This window comes from Amborella trichopoda, chromosome 3, assembly GCF_054954075.1.
Source record: "Amborella trichopoda isolate Santa Cruz 75 chromosome 3, AtrichopodaSantaCruz75HAP2 v2.0, whole genome shotgun sequence".
In the NCBI taxonomy this organism is placed as follows: domain Eukaryota; kingdom Viridiplantae; phylum Streptophyta; class Magnoliopsida; order Amborellales; family Amborellaceae; genus Amborella; species Amborella trichopoda.
In genome coordinates, this window is record NC_142338.1 from 62,262,670 (window position 1) to 62,288,975 (window position 26,306).

Here is a 26,306-nt window from a genome sequence, read left to right on the forward strand (position 1 = left end):
TCAAGGATAACTTGAGTGTCAAATATATCTAGGAAAAGCTGTTTTGAATAAAAAATATACAAATTTTGGAAATTATTGGCCACATAGATAATCACTGCATAGATTCTGGCCTCCATCCACCGATAAAGGAAATACATAAACTAATTATTGTAATGCTTGTCTACCAGAAATGAGGGCATCAAAATATTCAAGGAGCTCGAGTCATTTTGCTAACTGATAAAATGCATCTTTTTACATCCAAACTATGTTTGAGGGCTTTGCTTTGCTTCTTTTTTTTCCGTGATTATTTTCAGAAGTAAAATCAATATTTCTTTACAAAACCTAAGATATACTTCCGGAAATTAATATGATTTCAAAATCCTTTCCCATTTTGAAATTAATATTATTTCAAAATCCTTTCCCATTTTCATGAACAACAGACAAATGATAAAGTCAACTGTTGATATTATGCAAGTTCCACAAAGAAAGCAAAGACTTCGTTTTTTTGCTTATTTACTCTTTTGGATTACTTATAACAAGTGTAAAACCAGAACTCTTGTATAGTTAATTAACAAAGAACAGAGACAAAATTGTACAAAAAGAAACAAAAAGGGACTGCCGTCTAGACCAAGGTTACAAGATTTGTTGGGGATGCCCCCTCTTTGGTGAGGCTATCCCCGATAGCATTGGCTTCATTCCATGCATGTTGGGAAGACACCTCCAAAGATTCAGTGGGCTAAAAAATATTCAAATGCTAGTTCAGTCTCCACCCACAAATAAAAATCCTACTAGTCCAATTGATTCCCAGTTTTATGTTGTATATGATACATTTGAATATGTCAGTGAAGTGCATTCCCCCATGCTGGATGTGGTCCACCATGAGAGCCGTTTTCTAATCAATAACCAACCGAGAACCTAGGTTTTGGGCCGGGCTGAGGAGCCATACCTCGCTGGCAATGGCAGGCGAAGATCACTTGGCCAAAGCTGCTCATAGAAAGATGTTTTGCCAAAACGAACCCTGAGTTAGCTGGCTCCTATACCATCTTGTCCCTGCCATGGTGAGGACTGAGAACGGAAATTTGGATTTATTATCAAGTCTCGGATTTCATCATTGGACAGTCCTGTTCTAAACCTCGGATAAAAAAACATGCTTAAAGAGAACTTTGTTTGCATTAAAGACATGACAACCTTGGTCAGCTGCCACTGGGAAGATGATAGGGAATTGGGCTTCCAAACTGCTTTTTCACAATCATTGATGTCTCGACATTTGAATATTATCTCTAGTTTCTGCCATGCACCGAATATGAAATGGGCCAAATGTGCATAGATGATACTTTTTCAATCCCCCGGGCCCTTGCATTGGTTGAACCTCTAGAGAAAGCCTAAGCCATTGCAGCCATACCTTCACTGAATAACCAGCCTCCAAAGTTGGTCATCCTGCATTGCAAAGTGCCACCACCATTTTCCCTACAGGATCCTATACATCTGCTTAAGGCACCTAATGTGCAATCATCCATACCTAATGGATTAGCAAACGGTGTCCTACTTTACTAGATGAAACTTTTGTTTTCTTTGTGCCCCTGACCAAAGGAAGTTCTCATTAGGTGCTGAAGTCTCTTGACAATAGATATCCTCCTAATGGGAGACACATGGAAAACTGAGATCTTGAAGAGAATTTTATATTAAGCGCCCTCCATTTGTTTTATAGAAAGGAAAAGACACATGTATTTTAATTAATTTAAGGGCAAAAGGTTTTTTAAAATTTTTTATTAGATATTTCTAAAATCACCATTCAGAATTAGGATGTGTATGTGTATAAATATACACACAGGAATCGTCATTGCCCATTTGAGACTAAAGCAAAGCAATCAAACTCACCAGCCATCTTTATCTTGGAGCTAGATGAAAGACCAGGCTGGAATAAATGAGCAAAAATATACACCACTTCACGCACCCACACTGTGAGACCTTCATCCTCATCCTTCTCCAAAACCTCTTTTATTTAATCAGGGCAACATATACAACTAGCAAAAGAGGCTTCCTCAAAGCCATTGGCTTGCTTTGAGCTTTACAAAAAGCAATTGCTAATAATTGCTTAGTTCCTTCAGTTTCAAATGAGAACCTCGGCAAATGGAGCAAAACACGTGCATATGACCAAGCTCTCCATGTTGCAACATGGTATCCTTCCATGGCCTCGCTGATAAATGTATCGATGCCTTCGATTATTGAATGCTTGGAACTAGGAAGTGCAGGTGGGGCTGGCAACTCCCTTTATTCCACACCCTCTATGCAAATGAACAACTTCTTTTATGGCATCGAAGATGGACATGTCCTCCATGCATCATGATGGGGGTGAAGCATGTTCCTGATGTAGAAAATTCAAGATTAGTAATTTTGCAGGGGATACATGAAATAAAAAAGAGTCAAAACTTTGTAATATAATTATATAAACTGTTCACTCGTTAAAACATGGGAGTAACAAGTATTCAAAAATTGAAATTTACTATGCATATATTGGAGAAAAAGGAGAATGTATAATAAATGAGGTGCTTGAATTAGATCTATAGAGGGACAAAAAAAAAAGAGGAAATGGAGAGAAATGGTTACATGATTACTTATAATGGCACATGCCACCAAAGAATATCCCAATTTCACAAATCGAGCATTAACTAGTTATTTGGATATTTCTCCAGCTTAAAGGGATAAAAAATATCCAATAACAATATAAGATAGTACCTGTACAGCAAGCAACCAAGCTTCCTTGAGCAACATGCACACAATGGTTGAACAACAAGACCTCCACTCCTGGCTTAACATACTGTTCTTTTCATCCGGCATGGAATTGTCCCAAACATGAGCCCATACTACTACCGTATATCCCAGTTCTCTACCACTTGCAAAAAATTACATTGATTTAACAATAGAGGTAATTGAGAAACCATCTTGTTTTTTTCTGAGAAAAGGTTAATTGCATGAGAAACCATCTTGTTTAACAAAACAAACAACAAATATCTATAATGTAACCAGCAAAGGCAAACAAACAATATACAAAGTTGCATTTTCCATATTCAATGGCTATCTATACTTTTGAGGTCCCTATTCAAAATAATGACTAATCCCAACATTTCATACAACCAAATATTCCATTGGCAGGTTGCCATCCGATTATGGGCAGGAATCATATCCCAAGTCAACTAAATTATTAATGTCTTGTGATGCAATTCTTATCATCAATGAATCTCTCTCTGTCTCTCTCTCTCTCTCTTTCACACACAAACACACACACGAAGAGGGAGAAATATAAACATCTAACCAAATTTGACCAAATTCAAGGTGAAATGAAACCAAATAGATGGATCTAGTAGTAAAAAGTTCTGAATCTTCTGATGAATTCAAGGTGAAATTACATCAAAGGACATTATATATTAGTATATCTAGTTTTAGTTGTTCTAGAATTAAGAAATAGTAGTATTCAAGTAAACCTTCAAAAGCATGATACCATGCATGAATTTATCATAATGGAGCACCCCTCATTTGATTAGGAAATGTTTCTTGGATTTCATTACCAAATGAAGCATGGTGAGTCTGTGGGTGCAGATGTGATCGAATAATTATGTTTATTTGTTCATTTGCATGTGTGTGAAAGAAGGAATAAAAGAACTGGGATTTTTATTGACATGGCAGGCCAGTCTCACACCGTTTGATGTGTCCATAGACCACAATGCACTTCAAATGGAGGAAATCTATGATCCTAGCCAGGGTCACTGTAAGGACCCAGACTTTTCTGACATTTTGAAGCCGCTGCACGAGCATGAGGATGCCGTCGTACGTGCAAAGGATCAGCCGCTGTGAGTGTAATGATGCCGCTGTGCATGCAAAGGATCAGCCGCCGTGAGTGTAAGGATGCCGCCGTATGTGCAAAGGATCAGCCGTCGTGCGTGCAAATGATCAGCCGTCGTGCGTGCAAAGGATCAGCCGCCGTGAGTGTAACAATGCCGCCGTGCGTGCAAAGGATCAGCCGTCGTGAGTGTAAGTATGCCGCCGTGCGTGTATGCCACCGTGCGTGCAAAGGACCAGCCGCCATGAGTGTGAGCAAGCTGTCATGCGCAACAGAGAGTTCATGCCGCCAAGCACAGAGATTTCATGATTATTTGTATGTTTCTAATGTGCCAAGTGCCATCTGCATGTCTCTTTGAGGACACTTGGCTCTTGCATGCTGCTACCTCTTTCTTTTACTGAGTATAAAACCCTTGTTCTTACCTCCCATAAGACTTTGCTCTCTCTCTCTCTCTCTCTCTCTCTCGCCCAGCTCCTTAGCCTTGAGAACTTGTGACCTCAAACCCACCATCCTTGGAGCTTGGCCTTGTGAAGGACATTGGGAGTTCCTTTAGTACTATAAGTGGATTCAAGATCCATGTTTTATGCTTTGTTTGAATGTATGTTCAATTTAATTGTTAAAGTATGAAATTGGGTAGAGATTTAAATGTATTTGGAGAACCATGCTTCTGAAATTGGGTTAATCTTGCACTCCGTTTTTTTAGAATTATGACTCTCTTTTGAGCAAATATTTGAGCATTGATAATACTTCTATTAACCATGAAATTTTGTGGGAAAGTACCCCTTTGAGTCTATTTTCAGAGGGAAAAGGCCTCATATCAATACCTTTTGTGATTGGAAAGTTATGCGCCTTTTGCTAGAACATGCCAAATCTGTGACATAAAATTCCAAGAGCTTTACATGTTTTTGTTATGACCTTTTTCTTGACCAAATCATGTCCAAATGAGCTCAAACCATTTTTGCATGAAAAATGAGTGAGTCTACTTCAAAAATGGTTTTGGAACCATGTTGAAATTCTCTAAGGTTTGGAAATTATGTTCCTTTTTCCATGAGTGTCACTGTTATGATTGTAGGGAATTTCCAAAGGTGTTACATGTTTTTATAATAAACTGTTTACTGACCAAATCATGTCCAAATGAGCTAAAACTAATTTTTCATGAAATATGAGTGAGTCTACTTCAAAAATGGTTTTGGAACCATGTCGAAATTCTCTAAGGTTTGGAAATTATGCTCTTTTTCCATGAAGGTGTCACTATTGTGATTGCAGGGAATTTGCAGAACTGTTACATGTTCTTGAAATGAATTGTTTACTGATCAAATAATGTTCAAATGAGCTCAAACTACTTTTACATGAAAATGAATGAGTCTATTAAAAAATGGTTTTGGAACCAAGTCGAAATTCTCTATGGTTTTGAAATTATGCTCCTTTTTCTATGAAGGTGTCACTATTGTGATTGCAGGGAATTTCCAAAACTGTTACATGTTTTTGTAATGAACTGTTTACTGACCAAATCATGTCCAATTGAACTCAAACCACTTTTGAATAAAAGATGAGTGAGTCTATTTGACCCTAGAATCATGAGGAAATTCTCTGTGGTCTTGAAACTATGCTAAAAAAGATGGGTTGTGCTCACTTCTTCTCAAACACGCGAAATGCTTCAAAAATGTTATAAATGAGCCTGATGACTTGTATTTGGCTCTGGACATGTATATGTATATTAAATGTATGCTTTGTTCTGATAAGACTCTGCTCTGATAAGAATATGTTCTGATAAGAATTTGCTCTTATAAGAACCTGTTTTAATAAGAATATGTTATGATAAGAATATGCTCTGATAACAATCTGTTCTGATAAGAATTTGTTCTGTTAAGGCTCTGCTCTGATAAGAATATGTTCTGATAAGAATATGCTCTGATAAGAATGTTGTGCCGGTAGTTGAGATATTTTTCCCTAACTCCCTTTGATATTATGGGAGTTAGGGTGATTGTATGTGTTGGGTTGGGTCGTGCGTCCCAAACTTCTGTTTGAGGCACTATCCATGGGGACCCCTTTAGCGAAGATGCATAGAGAGGGTCGTGTCTTGTAAAGCTTGTGCCTATCAAAAGCCCCAAAGCGCGTTGGGACTGTGTGCGTGTGAAGGCATTACGAAGTGGGTCCCCCACTTGTCATTGTCTTCCCTGCTGAGTCATGGTAGAAGTCCTAAGCATCAGGATTCGCTTGGCTTGATGGATAGAGTTTCTACTTTAGAGTAGGCGCATTAGGGAGTGAGTTAGTTAATGTTTGCTAATGTTGCTTATACTTATTAGGCTTATTGAGTTACAGTTTTGATGCTCGTGATAGAAGGGTTTGATAAATGGCTAATTCATATGATATCTGCATTGTAATTACTCATCCCTGAAAAGAATCATTCACGATACATTGCTCGACATAATTGTAACACATGACATCTAGATCTCCTTACTGGGCTTTGTAGCTCATTCCTTTAACTTCCATCCTTGTAGAGCGATAGTCGCAGGTCTAGGCCAAAGGATTCGAGGATCACGGCTGGTGGTAGGAGCTCGTGCTGCTTACAGAAAAGTGGTTCCATTGTATGTTTCTGATAGCTGATAGCCACAGATTTCGTTTAAAATTTAAAGTTATGTAATGATCAGGGCCTTTGATGCCCAGGAACCTTTTGTAATACTTTGAAAACTTATGTACAATGTATTTCACAATTTTGGGACTTGGTTATCTTGCTTTTGGTTTATGTGTGTGTGATGTAAAAGTTTTGTTTTCTTTCGTGGTTTGCTTTGTTTACCGTTTGTCTCAGGCGTTGAGCGCACTCCCACCTGAGTGGCATTCGCTTACCCTGGATCATGGTCCCACATTCTATTCCTCTATTGAAAATGAGGTCAATTCTATCTCCCTGACTAGAGGCAAAGTGGTCAATTCCTCAGGAAAAACTTCTAGGTACTCTCTTACCACAAGTATCTCTTTTAATTTAGACTGGACGTCCTAATTCTCTACTATATAAGCTATGTATCCAACACATCTTTTGGCTAGAAGACAGGAAGCCCGAAGGGCAGAAATAAAGTGTAGAGGGGGAGCGTCTCTGATACCCACAAAGTGCAGTTCAGGCTAGTTAGGGCATCTAAAGGTCACAGTCTTATCATAACAGTTAACAGTAGCACAGTGTGTGGACAATCAATCCATGCCCAGAATAACATCAAAATCCTAAATATCTAAAAGTATTAGGTTTATGGGCAAGTCACACTTCTCAAGTAAAACTTCACACTATTTGTGTACCCTATCAGTTTCCATAGAATCCCCCACAGGTGTGCACACTACTAAAGTATAGTCAAGACATGAAGGTTCAATATTTAGATGACATGCAAAATGAGTGCGTCAAAAGAGTGAGAGGAACCAGGGTTAATTAAGATTTTAGCTTCCTACCATAAACAAAGAGTGTACCTCTGATCACCGAGGTAGACACCTTGGCCTCCTGCTTCGTAAGTGCAAATACCCGACCTTGAGTCTTTGGTCGGTTCTCCGGCTTTACCATGGGGCAGTCCTTGATCTAGTGGTTAGGCTTTCCACACCTAAGACATGTTTTTTGTTTCTTAAAGCACTCTGCCGCAAAGTGGTTGCCCCCTCCACAATATGAGCGGGCCGGGCGTCGATTCTCCCTCACATCGCTCGAAAAGGTCTTTTGAGCTTTCATGTTCCCCTGACTAGGCCTTCCCCTGACATCTCTCCTCGGAAGCAGCCGACTCTTCCTCCCAAAATTCCTGGACGATGCGGACCTTACTCTCCCTTCTTTCCTCAACTGAAATTCCTCGCAATCTTCTTCAATCTTCATAGCGAGGTCTACTTAAGGTTGGCTGATATTGCTCTTCCTCTGATATCTGGCCGGAGGCCCCTTTCAAACTTGCTTGCCTTGTGCGCCTCTGTATTGATGATGTGAGGCGCGTATCGAGAGAGTTCTGCGAACTTGGTTGCATAGTGTTCTACTGTCAGCCTCCCTTATTGCAGCTCAATAAATTCAACTTCTTTCCTCTCCCAGACAGAATCGGGAAATGTTAATTTTCAAATGCCACTAGGAAATTCTCCCAGGTGGCCTCAGTCCCTGTTTCCATCCAGGGCTGTTTTACCGAACTCCACCAATGTTTGGCCTCCCCTTCCAACATAAAGGTTCCAATATGACCTTCTGCTCATTTGAGTAGTGCAAATGGCCTCTCTTCTCTCTCTATCTCTCTCTTTGTTATTTAGGAGTTTGGGTTGTCATTTGGATTAGAGAAACAATAAGAAGTCCTAATATTTAGTATTTTAGTGATATAGTAAAGAGCAAAGAGAGAAACCAATAAGCCAAAGTTGCTGCCTGTGTGTGCCTGGGGAAGGCCCAATTAAGAGAGAGAAAGTCAAAGTTCTAGCCTAAACAGAAAAATAAACCCTCATGCTCAAAGTGGCAGCAGGTGTGGGGAGTTTCCTCCTCTCTCAAATCCTCAAGATCACCAAATATGCCATAGCCGGCAAGCTAAGGATGCAATCGCATTATTAATGAATGACCACACAATCACACCTTCTCAATCGCATGCCATCACGCAATATCATATCATGGAATGCCATGTTATCAGCATACATACATCATGGCTATATCAGAGAGGCATTCTCTCTCTTCGACGCCATGCCCATCGGAGATGCATACTCATGGACCGTGATAATCAAAGACTTGGAAAAACACATATTACGATAATATAAAATCTGAATATATGAGAAGCAAGGCAATGTCTTTATTCAAAATTTTAATTATTATAATATATATATCCTGTTTTATCGACCAAACTCGAAATAATTATGAATATATCAAATTAACATGCAAACATACATGGAGGACGGCATGATTCCAACTCCTTGTGCCCGGGCCACAAACGGGCCTTTTGAGGACTTAATTTTATCCCATTATCTAAAGCATGGGTGATAATAGTAACTCAAGGAGATCAATCCAATGGGAAGCAAGTAATCACTTTTGTTTCACTTAATGGGGATCAAATCTAGAGAGAGACATATATCAAAATAGCCTTTGAAAGGTTGAGAGAGATACCACACAAAATAAGGAAGATATGGTGAAACTACACCTTGAGGGACCTCATGAACTTTTCATTATACAAAAAGAGGCTCAAAATATTATCTCATATGCTCAAATATAATAACATAAACCTTTGATCGAATGTATATTCTCGTTAAAAATTCAAGAAAATTTGGATCAAGAAACTCAAAGTGAAACTATTCAAAACTATGGAGTAAACAAGTTAATCTACACATGCTATGTGCGAGGACTACACTATTGCTTGGAGACTCTACAAAAACCAAGTATTCATAACGAAAAGATGCAAAGAGCTATTGTAAATTAAAAATTACAGCAACCTTTGATAATGGAAATGAGGTAGGAATTGAAATATAAGAAGAAAAATTAATACCTCAGTGAAGCAATAGTATGGGCTTGATCACACACGTGAGGGACTAGTCCATGGAAGCCACGCTTTTGTCAAGGGGTCTATGACTCTCTCTCTTTGAAGAGAATACTCAAGTTAGGGTTTTGAAATGATCCTAAAAGTTACTTTTATACTTAGATCATAAAGATGGATTTGATCTTGAGCCTTGATGCCTTGGATGAGCTTTTGACACCATTCACTCCTTAAAAGCTAAGTTTATAGCCATTTTACCTTAAAACCCTTAGCTCCATATTTTATTTCCTATTAAATCCAAATTCATGTTTACACTTATGCCCATGGTTTTTAAATAATTTGTGAGAGTCAATAAAAGATGAGGACATGAACATAAAGATAATATGAGACATCTACACATGTGAATAAAATATCTTATGACATCACTAATGGATTTCAACAACACTAAAGTTTCACATGGGTCAAGCCCATAAGGTGGTGTCACATACGGTATACCCACATGTCACAAAATCATATGTGGATAATAATATAACTTAAATTAATTCTCAAAATCCTATGACTTCACACATGCCAAAAAATGGCACATGTGAGCAAAAAAAGACGCGACTTAAATTAAACTTAAGCCATAACAATATATAACACTTTAAATAAATGGATAACATGTTATAACACAATACCACCAAAAGAAGTAATGACAAATAGGTCTCCATGAGGATATGACATCAGCATGGAATTAGAAACACTATGGAGAAATTTGTACAATTGACAAATCTCAATATTTGTTAGATTTCCAAAAAGAACCAAGATAGTCGTTTATAATTGTAGTTGCTTTTGCAGCTCTGAAAATATACACTTTGATATTTTATCTAGAATTAGTGGTTAATGAGAAAGATTAGTGAATAGCCTGTTGAAATAGATAAAAACATGGCCCACACATGAGAGTACCAACGAGAAAGACAACAATCCGAAAGGGAACTACCACTGCTATAATTACACCATTCGAACCTCAAAACAAAGATAAAAAATTTCCATAATAAGCCCACCTAAACCCTAAAAGAACCCATAAATGTGATACTCTTAAAATTTTCTATTGACGTAAAGCACAACAACAAAATATAACAAATGAAAAAACCCATTAACCAAGTCAGCCAACTCATGGATATTGTGATTTCATTTGCAGAGTGTCAATGTTGGCATGCATAATTCTTTTCAAGAGATTGCAATTACAATGAATGAATCAAAGATTGTGAGTTGACATAAGAATCGAACTGATTGCAACATCAAAGTCAACAGGATTTACAAGAGCAACCTGGGATTCCTATTGCAATCAGGATCGAGTTTCTCTCTCTAATTCATGGTGGATTAGGGTTTTTTGAACTGCAAAACCCTAATCCACCCTAAATCTAATTTTCTCCATTAATACACAACCATTAGACCTACCTGATTAGGATGGCCAAATGTCTGTGGTTGTGGAGCTTCATACTACAACTTTGTGGAGAGAGGGAGGTCTGGGCAGAAAGAGAGAGTGAGAGAGAAAAGTAGAAATGACAGGAAGAAAGGTCAAACAGGGTTTTGGGGCACTGTCCAGTACTACGAACATTGGACAACATAAGCTAGTTGTCTGGTAAAACAAACGCCAGACAGAGCCAGTGCTTTGTGGAAATACTGGGCCCTCCTGTTCGGCATTGTCTTTGCCAGATAAGAGCCCCCAAAGGGTGTCCATACATAAATCGCTAAAAAATTTAAATAATAAAAATTGTCAAAAATTAGTTGTAGGACTATTTTGATGATTTTCAGTATTTGAATTATTTTCATAGTGTTCTTAGGCTGCATCTTTCTAAGCACACACGCCCTCCAACGTTCAGGTGGATTTGATAAGTAAAAAAAAATTAAAAGTCTTGAAATTTGAAAATTTGGAGCAGGCACAATTATATTTAATGCCCACCACTAATTTTATAGAAAGGAAAAGACACAGGTATTTTAAAATTGTGGATAATACGTTTCTAAAGTTACCATTCAGGAACAGGATGTGCACGTGTGTGTGTATATATAATGATACATATAGGAATCTTCATAGCCCATTTGATACTAAAACAATGCAGCCAAACTCACATCTCAGAGTCAGATGAAAGACCAAGCTAGAATGAACGAGTAGAAATACACGCCAAACTACACACCCACACAGTGAAACCTTCATTGTCCACGCACCCACATGCCAATCAACTGGATTTCTCTCTTTCAGAGATTGACCAACTGCAAAGAGAGGCTTGACTTTACCTAATTGATGTATCATGTGTCGCGAAGCCGAGGAAACTAAGCCTCACCTCTTTATATATTGTCCCTTGGCCCATTCCTTGTGGGGAGCTTTTCTTCAGCTCTTCAAATGGCAATGGATGACCCCAAAAAATATTCCCAATCTCTTTTCCTCTCTCCACCTCTACCCCTGGGCCTCTTCAGGTATCATATTGTGGAAGGCTTCAATGGCAGCCCTCGTTCGATAAAACATAACAATCATATCTTCTGAGGACAGTTCTCTACCATTGAATCCTTGTTTGATATAATCAACGCAGCAGTTATCTTCAAGGCTACTAATCACAAGCGGTTCAAAGGCTTCCCTCCTTTAGCCTTCCACCTGCACAGGTATAATCTCCTTTTCTTACCACCACGTGAGTAACTCACGAGCCTCCTTGTGGCTTCCTCCAGAGTTGGACTGCGTAAAGCTCCACTTTGATGGTTGTTCCATAGGCAACCCAGGGCTATCAAGTATAGGTCTTTATAGAGACCACAAGGGGTCCACTTTGATCTCTTTCACGAAGTCCATAGGTCAAATTTCCAATCAGCAGAAGCTAGATCATTTCTTGCGGGCCTCAAACTATTTGACAACTCTTGGGGCCAAGCTCTCACCATAGCAGGGGACTCCTACAACGTTATTTCCTGGGCCACTGGTTCAACTAACTGCCAATGGTGATCCAAGCAAGCAGTACCTCACTCCATGACCAGGCTTGAAAGTTCTCAAGCAACCATGCAGTCAACTCCACTATCACTAACTACCCTCCTCTTTACTCTTAACCACAGCCCCTTCGTCCAATTTCCTAAATCAAAAGATATTTTGTTCCCCTCATAAATTAGAGTTCGAGATAGAAATATGCTTAACATGCTATAAGACAATATTCTGGAATTTGCATTACCAGGGTTTAATTAACTTGGAATCAATCTGGGCTTGTATGTCACAAACCATATTGAGATTGCCCATTAGAAACATTGAGTCACATCATAGAACATAAAACTGGAATGATTTGATAGTAGCTTGAAAAATAGTGAGGCTGTTTAGGGTCTTCCACTGCATAGTTGCACCTCTCCCAAAAGGTTTGCTAGTTTGAAGAGCGGACCTCAATTCAGGTACAAGTTCGGTAAAATAGAGCTCCAAACAAAAGTGAATTTTACAAATAATGCACGAGATAACTAAATTTGAAGAAACTACAATCCCTACAAAAGGGCATCTTAGACAAAAAAGAGACGATATCTTATCCTGTTCAACCTGCATGAATGCTGGAACAATTTGGACCTAATTACTGTGTTCCTTTGTTTTGGGGAGCTAGCAGAATTTCCATGTCATGTGAGTTTTATTTGATGCAAGTACAAAGGCTGCTATGTGCTAACAATGATTTAGAAGGTGATTCAAGAGAAGATTCATCTTAAACTGAGATTAAGTATACATAAAACAACAATTCACATGAAGTGACATGTTAATTTTTATTAGTGAAGTGACGGACCCCATTCCCATATGCATTTGGTTGAATGTTGAAACATGGTTCAACAGATATTCTTATGTGATGAATCACACAAATGAGACATGAGATGGAAGACAAATTCAAAAGCTATAAAAAGAAATATAAATAATAACAATTGTAAAATCTCCCCAACCACAACCTAGCCTTTCCTCCCACCTAACCTATAGCATTCCTCAACCTTACCATCCACAACCTAGCCTTTTGGCTCACTACCCTTGAAGCCTCACTATCCCTTCCTCTTTCAGCAACTTCCACCACCAAAAAGAAAAAAGCATCTTTCCATTCCCACAGATCTTTCGTCCACCTATTTCAAACCTCCCAGAATGAATGTCAAATCATGGTGATCCAAGAAAGCATTACCTCACTCCATGACCAGGCTCGAAAATTCTCAAGCAACCATGCAGTCAACAAACTATCACTACCTACCCTCCTCTTTACACTAGACCACATCCCTTTCATCCCATTTACTAAACCAGAAGACATTATGTTCCCCCCGTAAATTAGAGTTCGAGATAGAAATATGATTAACATGCTATAAGACAATATTATGGAATTTGCATTACCAGGGTTTAATTAACTTGAAATCAATCTGGTCATGTATGTCACAATCCGTATTGAGATTGCCCATTAGAAACACTGAGTCACATCATAGAACATAAAACTGGAATGGTTTGATAGTAGCTTGAAGAATAGTGACGTTGTTTAGGGTCTTCCACTGCATAGTTGCACCTCTCCCAAAACATTTGCTAGTTTGAAGAGCAAACCTCAATTCAGGTACAAGTTCGGTAAAATTGAGCTCCAAACAAAAATGAATTTTACAAATAATGCACGAGATAACTAAATTTGAAGAACCTACAATCCCTACAAAAGGACATCTTAGACAAAAATGAGACACAATATATTGTCCAGTTCAATCTGCATGAATGCTGGAACAACTCGGACCTAATTACTGTGCTCCTTTGTTTTGGGAGCTAGCAGAATTGTCATGTCATGTGAGTATTATTTGATGCAAGTACAAAGGAAAGGCTGTAAGTGCTAACAATGATTTGGAAGGTGACTCAAGAGAAGATTCATCTTAAATTGAGATTAAGTTTACGTAAACCAACAATTCTCATGAAGTGACATGTTCAATCTTATTAGTGAAGTGAGGGAACCAATTCCCATATGCATTTGGTTGAATGTTGAAACCAGCCCCAACAAATATTCCTATGTGATGAAGCACACGGATGAGACATAAGATGGAAGACAAATTCAAAAGCAATAAAAATAAATGTAAATTATAAAAATTGCCAAAATCTCCCCAACCACAACCTAGCCTTTCCTTCTACTCAACCTGCAGCTTTCCCCAACCTTACCATCCACAACCTAGCCTTTTGGTTCACTACCCTTGCAACCTTATTGTCCCTTCCGCTTCCACCAACTTCCACCACCAAAAAGAAAAAAGCATCTTTCCATTCCCACAAATCATCCGTCCACCTATTTCAGACTTCCCCGAATGAATGTCAAATCATGGTGATCCAAACAAGCAGTACTATACTCTCTAACCAGGCTTGAAAGTTCTCAAGCAACCAAGCAGTCAACTCAACTATAACTACCTACCCTCCTCTTTACACTTGAACAAAGCCCCTTCATCCCATTTCCTAAATCTAAAGGCATTATGTTCCCCATGTAAATTAGAGTTCGAGATAGAAATATGATTAAATTGCTGTAAGACAATATTATGGAATTTGCATTACCAGGATTTAATTAACTTGAAATCAATCTGGTCATGCATGTCACAATCTGTATTGAGATTGCCCATTAGAAACATTGAGTCACATTATAGAACATAAAACTGGAATGGTTTGATAGTAGCTTGAAGAATAGTGAGGCTGTTAGGGTCTTCCACTGCATAGTTGCACCTCTCCCAAAAAGTTTGCTAGTTTGAAGAGCAGACCTCAATACAGGTACAAGTTCAAGAGCTCTAAACATAAATGAATTTCACAAATAATGCACGAGATAACTAAAATTGAAGAAACTACAATCCCTACAAAAGGGCATCTTAGACAAAAATGAGACAATATCTTGCTCAGTTCATTCTGCATGAATTCTAGAACAATGTGAAACTAATTACTGTGTTCCTTTGTTTTGCGGAGCTAGTAGAATTTTCATGTCATGTAAGTTTTATTTGATGCAAGTACAAAGGCTGCTAAGTGCTAACAATGATTTGGAAGGTGACTCAAGAAAAGATTCATCTTAAACTGTTAGGGTCTTCCACTGCATAGTTGCACCTCTCCCAAAACGTTTGCTAGTTTGAAGAGCAGACCTCAATACAGGTACAAGTTCAAGAGCTCTAAACATTGATAAATAATGCACGAGATAACTAAATTTGAAGAAACTACAATCCCGACAAAAGGGCATCTTAGACAAAAATGAGACAATATCTCTTCCAGTTCAACCTGGATGAATTATGGAACAATTTGGACCTAATTACTGTGTTCCTTTGTTTTGGGGAGCTAGCAGAATTTACATGTCATGTGAGTTTTATTTGATGCAAGTACAAAGGCTGCTAAGTGCTAACAATGATTTGGAGGGTGACTCAAGAAAAGATTCATCTTAAACTGAGATTTCGTTTACGTAAAACAACAATTCACATGAAGTGACATGTTAATTCTTATTAGTGAAGTGGGGGACCCAATTCAAATATACATTTGGTTGAATGTTGAAACACGCCTCAACAAATATTCCTATGTGATGAATCACACGGATGAGATATAAAATGGAAGACAAATTCAAAGCTATAAAAAGAAATATAAATAATAAAAATTGTCAAAAGTAAATAAGAAAAATTAACATAAAAAATCATATACATGCATCCCATACATGAATATGGTTGTTGTTCAACTTTTAGACCTATGTCAAAACTTATGGGGGCAAACATGTCAAACCATAGGTGTCCATGTCTGAAATTTCAAGATGTGAACACAAAAATGCCTCCATGTTGGACATGACACATGCTTGGTGAGGCTCATCAGATTGTCTACTGGTATGTCGAAAGCAACACATTAATCGGATATAGTGGTAGAGCCACGCACCATGACATGTCTAAAACAAAATGCCTCTAGATCCAATGATCGAATGGGCCGAATGACAAATTCAATATTTATCAAGATAGATTTGGGAAGAGGAAATAAGAATTCCAACTAAAATAAAGCTATTATGCATCTTACCAATTGCTAAAATAAAGCTATTATGTCACAATCCGTATTGAGATTGCCCATTAGAAACATTGAGACACATCATAGAACATAAAACTGGAATGGTTTGATAGTAGCTTGAAGAATAGTGAGGCTGTTAGGGTCTTCCACTGCATAGTTGCACCTCTCCCAAAAAGTTTGCTAGTCTGAAGAGCAGACCTCAATACAGGTACAAGTTCAAGAGCTCTAAACATAAATGAATTTCACAAATAATGCACGAGATAACTAAATTTGAAGAAACTACAATCCCTACGAAAGGGCATCTTAGACAAAAATGAGACAATATCTTGTCCAGTTCAATCTGCATGAATTATGGAACAATTTGAACCTAATTACTGTGTTCCTTTGTTTTGCGAAGCTAGTAGAATTTTCATGTCATGTGAGTTTTATTTGATGCGAGTACAAAGGCTGCTAAGTGCTAACAATGATTTGGAAGGTGACTCAAGAAAAGATTCATCTTAAACTGTTAGGGTCTTCCACTACATAGTTGCACCTCTCCCAAAACGTTTGCTAGTTTGAAGAGCAGACCTCAATACAGGTACAAGTTCTAGAGCTCTAAACATTGATGAAACTAAATTAAACATTGAATTTCACAAATAATGCACGAGATAACTAAATTTGAAGAAACTACAATCCCGACAAAAGGGCATCTTAGACAAAAATGAGACAATATCTCTTCCAGTTCAACCTGGATGAATTATGGAACAATTTGGACCTAATTACTGTGTTCCTTTGTTTTGGGGAGCTAGCAGAATTTACATGTCATGTGAGTTTTATTTGATGCAAGTACAAAGGCTGCTAAGTGCTAACAATGATTTGGAGGGTGACTCAAGAAAAGATTCATCTTAAACTGAGATTTCGTTTACGTAAAACAACAATTCACATGAAATGACATGTTAATTCTTATTAGTGAAGTGGGGGACCCAATTCAAATATACATTTGGTTGAATGTTGAAACACGCCTCAACAAATATTCCTATGTGATGAATCACACAGATGAGATATAAAATGGAAGACAAATTCAAAGCTATAAAAAGAAATATAAATAATAAAAATTGTCAAAAGTAAATAAGAAAAATTAACATAAAAAATCATATACATGCATCCCATACATGAATATGGTTGTTGTTCAACTTTTAGACCTATGTCAAAACTTATGGGGGCAAACATGTCAAACCATAGGTGTCCATGTCTGAAATTTCAAGATGTGAACACAAAAATGCCTCCATGTTGGACATGGCACATGCTTGGTGAGGCTCATCAGATTGTCTACTGGTATGTCGAAAGCAACACATTAATCGGATATAGTGGTAGAGCCACGCACCATGACATGTCTAAAACAAAATGCCTCTAGATCCAATGATCGAATGGGCCGAATGACAAATTCAATATTTATCAAGATAGATTTGGGAAGAGGAAATAAGAATTCCAACTAAAATAAAGCTATTATGCATCTTACCAATTGCTAAAATAAAGCTATTATGTCACAATCCGTATTGAGATTGCCCATTAGAAACATTGAGACACATCATAGAACATAAAACTGGAATGGTTTGATAGTAGCTTGAAGAATAGTGAGGCTGTTAGGGTCTTCCACTGCATAGTTGCACCTCTCCCAAAAAGTTTGCTAGTCTGAAGAGCAGACCTCAATACAGGTACAAGTTCAAGAGCTCTAAACATAAATGAATTTCACAAATAATGCACGAGATAACTAAATTTGAAGAAACTACAATCCCTACGAAAGGGCATCTTAGACAAAAATGAGACAATATCTTGTCCAGTTCAATCTGCATGAATTATGGAACAATTTGAACCTAATTACTGTGTTCCTTTGTTTTGCGAAGCTAGTAGAATTTTCATGTCATGTGAGTTTTATTTGATGCGAGTACAAAGGCTGCTAAGTGCTAACAATGATTTGGAAGGTGACTCAAGAAAAGATTCATCTTAAACTGTTAGGGTCTTCCACTACATAGTTGCACCTCTCCCAAAACGTTTGCTAGTTTGAAGAGCAGACCTCAATACAGGTACAAGTTCTAGAGCTCTAAACATTGATGAAACTAAATTAAACATTGAATTTCACAAATAATGCACGAGATAACTAAATTTGAAGAAACTACAATCCCGGCAAAAGGGCATCTTAGACAAAAATGAGACAATATCTCTTCCAGTTCAACCTGCATGAATTATGGAACAATTTGGACCTAATTATTGTGTTCCTTTGTTTTGGGGAGCTAGCAGAATTTTCATGTCATGTGTGTTTTATTTGATGCAAGTACAAAGGCTACTAAGTGCTAACAATGATTTGGAAGGTGACTCAAGAAAAGATTCATCTTAAACTGAGATTTCGTTTACGTAAAACAACAATTCACATGAAGTGACATGTTAATTCTTATTAGTGAAGTGGGGGACCCAATTCAAATATGCATTTGGTTGAATTTTGAAACTCGCCTCAACAAATATTCTTATGTGATGAATCACACGGATGAGATATAAGATGGAAGACAATTTCAAAAGCTATAAAAAGAAATATAGATAATAAAAATTGTCAAAAGTAAATAAGAAAAATTAACATAAAAAATCAAATACATGCATCCCATACATGAATATGGTTGTTGTTCAACTTTTAGACCTATGTCAAAACTTATGGGGGCAAACATGTCAAACCATAGGTGTCCATGTCTGAAATTTCAGTATGTGAACACGAAAAATGCCTCCATGTTTGATACCAAAACATGACACATGCTTGGTGAGGTTCATCAGATTATCTACTGGTATGTCGAAAGCAACACATTCATCGGATATAGTGGTAGAGCCACGCACCACAACATGTCTAAAACAAAATGCCTCTAGATCCAATGATTGAATGGGCCAAATGACAAATTTTATATTTATCAAGATAGATTTGGGAAGAGGAAATAAGAATTCCAACTAAAATAAAGCTATTATGCATCTTACCAATTGCTCATCAGTTTATGAATAAATCTAACAAACAGGTCATAAATGACCAAAACAAAATTCATGTCTACAAACAAAGTCTTATAATGTTGGTTATTTGGGGGAACAGAAGAGTAGGAGATGAATTAGGAGGAAAACGCTGAGGTGAAATAATGAGGCTAGGGGAGGGCATATCAAGAGGGGGTGCAGGAGGAAGGGTTTCAAGCTTGGGATGGCGTTGAGAGAGAGGGAAAAGAAAGCAAAGGTAGAGAGGGTATAGGAGCTTGGGAAAAACGAGATGAACGAGCAGTTTACATGTGAAACACGATTGGATGGGTGAAAAGGGGGGGAAAGGGGCACGACAGAAGAGGGCAAGTGTTCACCATCCGTGTAGAGGAAGGGCTCAGAAAAGGTAACTGAGGAAACAATAGGGTCAACGAGTGAAAAGAGGGAAAGGGTGGAGAGTTGCTTGCTAGTTTCCTAAGACCGGAGGGAGACATGGAGGGAGGACACCTAGTGTCACGGGATTGGAAAGGGAAGCAACGATCACATGCTCACCAGGAGGGTTTGATGAAGGACAAGGGACGTGGAGCCATGTGGCATATCCTGAAAAGAGGAAATTACGATAAAGACATCGTTGAGATGCACAGTAGGGGAGGATTGATGGCGAGACAATCGAGAAAGAGCCACGTGGCCATTCCAGATGGGGAGAAAGAGCTGCCTGCTCTAAGGCCAGGGATGACTTGCCTTGGGAAATGGGGTTTATGAAGCCACTTGTCGTCCCATCAGCCTTAATGATGGGAAGCTCGAGAGGTGGTAAAGCTCTTGGGGCAGCAGTTTGCTTAGTACCAACTCTGTTAGCCGCACAATCGAAACTTGGACGCTGATGGTTATTTCTCGACCGTCCTCTATGCGAGACCTCGGTCCATCCATCCTCGTGTTTCAAGGAACATGATCCAAACAGAGGAGGATCGTGGTGTCTGAGATGGCGGGACGATAGGGAAGAGGTGAAGGACCATGCCATGGGAATGTTCAAGAAGAGGCCATCAACTTCAGTCAGATGGAGGGCGGGATGAGGGAAGGGGCCAACGATTCTATGAGAAGTTGGATTGATCCAAGAGGAAGGGTGCCTGAGGACATCTAATGGACCAAGCTAAACTCGTCGCAAGAGTCCCCAATTTATTTGAAAGTGTCGATGTGCCACGCCTGCACGGGGATGTTGGTGGCCTGAAACCAAATTGTTTACAAAACGGCTCCCAGGTACTAATTCCAAACAGAAAGGGTGAGAGATGCCCCATTGAACCGAGAATGGTGTCCTTGCTGGTCACTATTACAACTGACTTCAGATGGGAAAGAGAAAAGAAATTCTCTAGGCAGGTTAGGTCTGAGAAAGCCCAAACTTCCCATTTCCATTTCTCTATACCTTTGATGTCGTACCTGAGGGGGTGTATAGACCTACCGAAAAGGACCTCAAAGCCTTCACAATATGGGAAGAGTGTGGCTCCCCAACTAGAATGGTGAGAGGGGGCGAGGGAGCTCCATTATGGTCGAGTACGAGTCGGGGCTTGCGCGGAGGAAGGCGGTGGTCGAGGGGGGCCCAGGCTAGGGAGAGGAGGGAAAGCACTCCAAGACGGACCCAAGTTCTTTGAATCATCCTCTCTATGTATTTTTAATTATCTCTAATATGGTCAACCAACATTTTTCCTCTCAATCATTGGTGGTGCATGCAAAAAATTACTCTCCAGTTTAGTATTATTACCACAAAAAGTTTTTAATATCTTAAAACATCTTAAAATAATAAAACATGAATTTTAAAATTATAAATATTATTCTTTTACCAAAGTACCTATACATAATTAAAGTAATAACTAAATAAGAAAAACTAACAGAAAAAAGTAAATACATGCATCCCATGTATGAATATCGCTGTTCAACTTCTAGACACATGTCAAAACTTATGGAGGCAAAAATGTCAAATCATAGGTATCCATGTGTGAAACTTTGAGATGTGAACAGGCAAATGCCTTGATGTTTGACACCAAAAAATGACATGCTTGGTGATCCTCATCAGATTGTCTACGCCTAACACACCATCTGAACCTATAACTGAATTTTAATGAAGCTACGTATGTTCTACTTTAAGTGAGAGGAGTAACGACTAAACCCAAATCCATGAAAAGATAGACTAAATTAAATCATTTATAGGAACAACATGTAAAACCAAGTTACATCCTAAACATAATACCCGTAAATTTCCACTATAAAGAAAATAATTAAGAAGATAAAAAAAAAAATCATAATCAACATACAAACTAAGAAAAATTCAACTAGCAATTATATACTAAGAAAAATACCACTTCAAAAGAAAAATGTACTCAGATTCAGGGAAATCGTAGCTGATGCAACTATGGCTGCCATTTTCAGACTAGAGAGCAAGATCTATAGTACCTTCAAAATCTCTTCTGTAGATATTGAGCCAGATGTCCAGTCCAATGTATATTGTGGGCAAATAAACCCCAAGACTAATAAATAGTTAAAAAAAAAGCCTCCTAGATAAACCTAAATTATCTAGATGAATCACCACAAACCCCCAAACCATTGAATTCCAAAATCCAAGCTTATGGCAACAAATCAGTAGCATAAACCTTCAAAAAGAAACTATGAAAACTAGATGCGCCGTAAATAGGGCACCAAGAACAAAACCCTAGTTCAAGTTAATGGATGGCCTTGAAATTTCAAAAGCAAAGCAACATAAACCAGAAGAAATCCTTGAAAGGAAGATACCTATGACTTGGATTCAACGTAAGAAACCCTAATACTCTTCGTGCTCCATGGATTCAAAGTCCTCTGGGTTAGCTAAAACACCACCCATATATGTAGACTAGTGTAGAAGAAAGCCTAATACTAGTTTGCAAAGCAAGAGTAGAACAACAAGATAATCGCAGTAAAGAGTTTCTCTGTATATAAAAAAAAAAATAACCAGTACGTAAGAAAAATGAGGGTGGATAGCTTTTATAGTGATATAGATTTTTATTTTACCAAGTGTCTAAAATGCTAACTCCGTAAAATCAAAATAACTCCCTAAGTCCGTTTACACTATAATTTGGAAATGGGTTCCAAAAGTTTACAGACACTGATTGATTCAATCTTTCGTTTAATAGGAGGATAAAACAAAAAACAAAGCAAATGAAAGAATCTTGTAGAGAGAGAGAGAGAAAGAAGGGGAAATCTAACCTGCTCCTAGGGTTTTGAAGTAGAAAGAAAGCACAAAGAGATGAGAGGAGGAGAAGAAGGGAAAAATAGTACTTCAACATTCAAACTAATGGGCCTCAAAAAAAATTTGACTGTTGGTTTTGTCTCTAGCTCAACCATCATATATTTCCCCTTCACAACAACTCTCTCTCTCTATTTGATTTGTTCAAGCCATAGATTGAACTTTCTCGGGGCTCATCATAGTTGGAGTCTAGATGGAAATAGAGATTGAAGTCTAGTTCTCAGAGAGAGATCGAGGTGGAGATTGAAGCTGAGCCCTTGCTCTCTCTCTCAAAAAAAAAAAAATCTAAAAGATTCATCACCACCAATAAATCGTTTCAACAAATAGATTAACAAAGGTTAGTAGAATCCCATACCTTTCCATCTTACTCTGAATGGAGCAACACCATGCTTTGACATTTGTAAATATATGTATCCATTTTGTATATGGGCGCGCAAGACTGAAACAGAGCGTAAAAGATACGAGAATAAACAAAACAAGTTAGGGCCTATTGGGTATTCTGAGAGAGAGAAAGAGACTATTACGATCCCAATAAATAAGGCTGAGAGCATACAAAATACAAGATTCAGAGAGAGAGAGAGTGAGAGCATACAAAGAATAGAGTAGAAAGAGAAAGGGCAATTAGGGGCATCTTATTGGTGATGAGAGAGAGAGAGAGAGCAACGAAAAGATAGCTTAGATAGAAAAAGGGCAACTACAAGCAAAAGGAACTTATCTTCCAAAACCAAAATTTTAATAAAAGAATGAAAGCAAAAAAAAGCGCATATAAAGTTTTTGCATCCACCTTGGTCATCAAGATCTTGAGTTTCAAATCGTAGCAAGTCTTGAGATTCTTCTTCCTCCTTTCAACTCTTTTTAATTCCCATAAGCTTGAGTCTGACTTTTGTAGGATATAGCGTCCCTCCCTGCAAAACAAAAAAAATGCTAATCATAAGCACTTAAAAGCATAAATGAGCAAGATAATGAATTTAAAATTTTAGTATTTGAGATCCGAAATCATCTCTGACAGCTAAGCGTTCCACTTGGGGCGGGGGAGAGAAAGAAGAAAATTCCACTCGAAACCACAAAATAAGGCCTAGAAACACAATTCAATTCCCTAAACCCTATAAGAACTCTAGAATCTCCAAAAGATGGCATTTCCATTAAAAAAATATATATACCAAAAAAAAAAGGAAAAGAAAATAAACACAAGAGAAACCCTGGAAGCATAACTTCAACAATACATATCCTAAAAAAATACCAAACCATCCAAATCCAAACACACAGGAAAATCATAGAGTATTACCAATATGAAGAATCATATGAAGAACTCTTCTCATTATCATTTTCTGTTTCAATTTAGCACAATATATTTCCCCTTCACAACAATCATATATTTCCCCTTCACAACAATCTCTCTCTCTCTCTTTGGTTCGTTCAAGCCTTAGATTGAACTTTCTCGGGTTCATCATAGTTGGAGTCTACGATGGAAATAGAGATTGAAGTCCAGCTCAACCATCATATATTTCCCCTTCACAACAATCTCTCTCTCTCTCTCTCTCTCTCTCTCTCTTTGGTTCGTTCAAGACTTAGATTGAACTTTCTCGGGCTCATCATAGTTGGAGTCTAGATGGAAATAGAGATTGAAGTCTAGCTCTCAGAGAGAGATCGAGATGGAGATTGAAGCTGAGCGCTCGCTCACTCTCTCAAAAAGGAAAAAATCTAAAAAATTCATCACCACCAATAAATCGCTTCAACAAATAAATTAACAAAGGTTAGTAGAATCCCATACCTTTCCATCTTACTCTGAATGGAGCAACACCATGCTTTGACATTTGTAAATATATGTATCATTTTGTATATGGGCGCGCATGACTGAAACAGAGCGTAAAAGATACAAGAATAAACAAAACAAGTTATGGCCTATTGGGTATTCTAAGAGAGAGAGAAAGAGACTATTACGACCCCGGTAAATAAGGTTGAGAGCATACAAAATACAAGATTTAGAGAGAGAGAGAGCGAGAGCAAACAAAGGATAGATTAGAAAGAGAAAGGGCAATTAGGGGCATCTTACTGGTGATGAGAGAGAGAGAGAGAGCAACGAAAGGATAGCTTAGATAAAAAAAGGGCAACTACAAGCAAAAGGAACTTATCTTCCAAAACCAAATTTTTAATAAAAGAATGAAAGCAAAAAAAAACGCATATAAAGTTTTTGCATCCACCTTGGTCATCAAGATCTTGAGTTTCAAATCGTAGCAAGTCTTGAGATTCTTCTTCCTCCTTTCAACTCTTTTGAATTCCCTCCCATAAGCTTGAGTCTGACTTTTGTAGGATATAGCGTCCCTCCCTGCAAAAAAAAAAAAATGCTAATCATAAGCACTTAAAAGCATAAATGAGCAAGATAATCAATTAAAAATTTAAGCATTTGAGATTCGAAATCGTCTTTGACAGCTAAGCGTTCCACTTGGGGCAGGGGGCGGGGGAGAGAGAAAAAAATTCCACTAGATACCACAAAAATAAGGCCTAGAAACACAATTCAATTCCCTAAACCCTATAAGAACTAGAACTCTAGAATCTCCAAAAGATTGCGTTTCCATTAAAAAAATACATATACCAAAAAAAGAAAAGAAAAGAAAATAAAACACAAGAGAAACCCTGGAAGCAAAACTTCAACAATACATATCCTTAAAAAATACCAAAACATCCAAATCCAAACACATAGGAAAATCATAGAGTATTACCAATATGAAGAATCATATGAAGAACTCTTCTCATTCTCATTTTATGTTTCAATTTAGCACAATATCAGAAGAAGAAGATAAAAGGAGAAAAAACAGTAAGAAGTATTACCAATAGCCTCCTATAGCAACATCTCTCTCTCTAAAGTGGGTCAAATCATTGGTGAAAAGAAAATTGAAAGGGACATGAAGTTGGGAATGTTATGACAATCCATGCCTTTCTTAAAACTAAGAAATCAAGTTGTGACAGTTGAATTCAGAGGAAATGCAGAGCAAATTCAAAGTAAATTAATACAAAGATGAGAGAAAAACAAGATAAACAAAGGCGATTGAACCATTTTGCTTACGGGGTAAGTTAACGTGTGACGACATCCTGAGGCAACGAATAAATTGCTTTTTCTCCAATATCTCCCTTTCGACCCAAAGATTCTTGGAACAAATGTTTGAAAAATCCATAAACTAGAAAACAAATCTTAGAGAGAAAAACTAAATAGAGATAGATAACTTTTAATGGTATTTTTTGTTAAATCAAGATTTTAAATTTACTCCTATTGTAACTTTACTTTTCTTTAAACCAATTTTGAATAATATTAAATAAATAAATAATAAAGTTATAAGGAATAAGTATATTTTAGAAAAGATAAAATACGAATTTATATCAATATTATTAAAAAAGCAATTTTTTGAAGATCTTTTAAAAAACTCAGGATTCTTAACGGATTTAAAAAAATCAGATATTTATTTAAAAAATCATGTTTTGAACAGAGACTTAGCAACTATGATATTTGCATAATAGCTAAATCTAACGTTGAGTTTCATTGACCTGAGCCGAGGTTAGCCGCAACGAGCCGATATTAGCCAGTGGAGCCGATGTTAGCCAAGTCGAGCCGATGTTAGCCGAGCCAAGCCGAGACATTTTAGCACGACAAAAGCCGAGCCGAGTTCAATAAATAGTTGGCCTAAAAGCCCAAAAATGAGAAAATCGATAAAATTATGAATAAATTACTAAAATAAAAATTGTGAAAAAAAGAAATTTATTTTAAAATTTAATTTTTAGGAGAAATATGCTAAAAAAATAACGTGGGTAAAATGC

At 37.6% G+C, this 26,306-nt stretch overlaps 2 long non-coding RNA genes across 29 annotated transcripts; both read right to left on the reverse strand.

Moving 5' to 3' along the window:
- Positions 1-1,961: 1,961 nt before the first annotated feature.
- LOC105420825 (uncharacterized) lies at positions 1,962-23,841 on the reverse strand. Of its 27 annotated transcripts, none has more exons than XR_016052168.1 (5): positions 23,782-23,841; positions 23,281-23,401; positions 22,852-22,935; positions 2,716-2,866; positions 1,962-2,344 (listed from the first exon to the last, which is right to left on the reverse strand). It is a non-coding gene; the product is annotated as an uncharacterized LOC105420825 (long non-coding RNA). The 27 variants fall into 27 exon arrangements; XR_016052165.1 differs by having other exon boundaries at positions 2,716-2,872; XR_016052166.1 differs by lacking the exon at positions 23,782-23,841 and having other exon boundaries at positions 2,716-2,872; positions 23,281-23,428.
- Positions 23,842-24,743: 902 nt separating this feature from the next.
- LOC110007328 (uncharacterized) lies at positions 24,744-25,667 on the reverse strand. Of its 2 annotated transcripts, none has more exons than XR_016052178.1 (2): positions 25,561-25,667; positions 24,744-24,822 (listed from the first exon to the last, which is right to left on the reverse strand). It is a non-coding gene; the product is annotated as an uncharacterized LOC110007328 (long non-coding RNA). The 2 variants fall into 2 exon arrangements; XR_016052179.1 differs by lacking the exon at positions 25,561-25,667 and adding an exon at positions 25,217-25,404.
- Between the last annotated feature and the right edge of the window lie 639 nt (positions 25,668-26,306).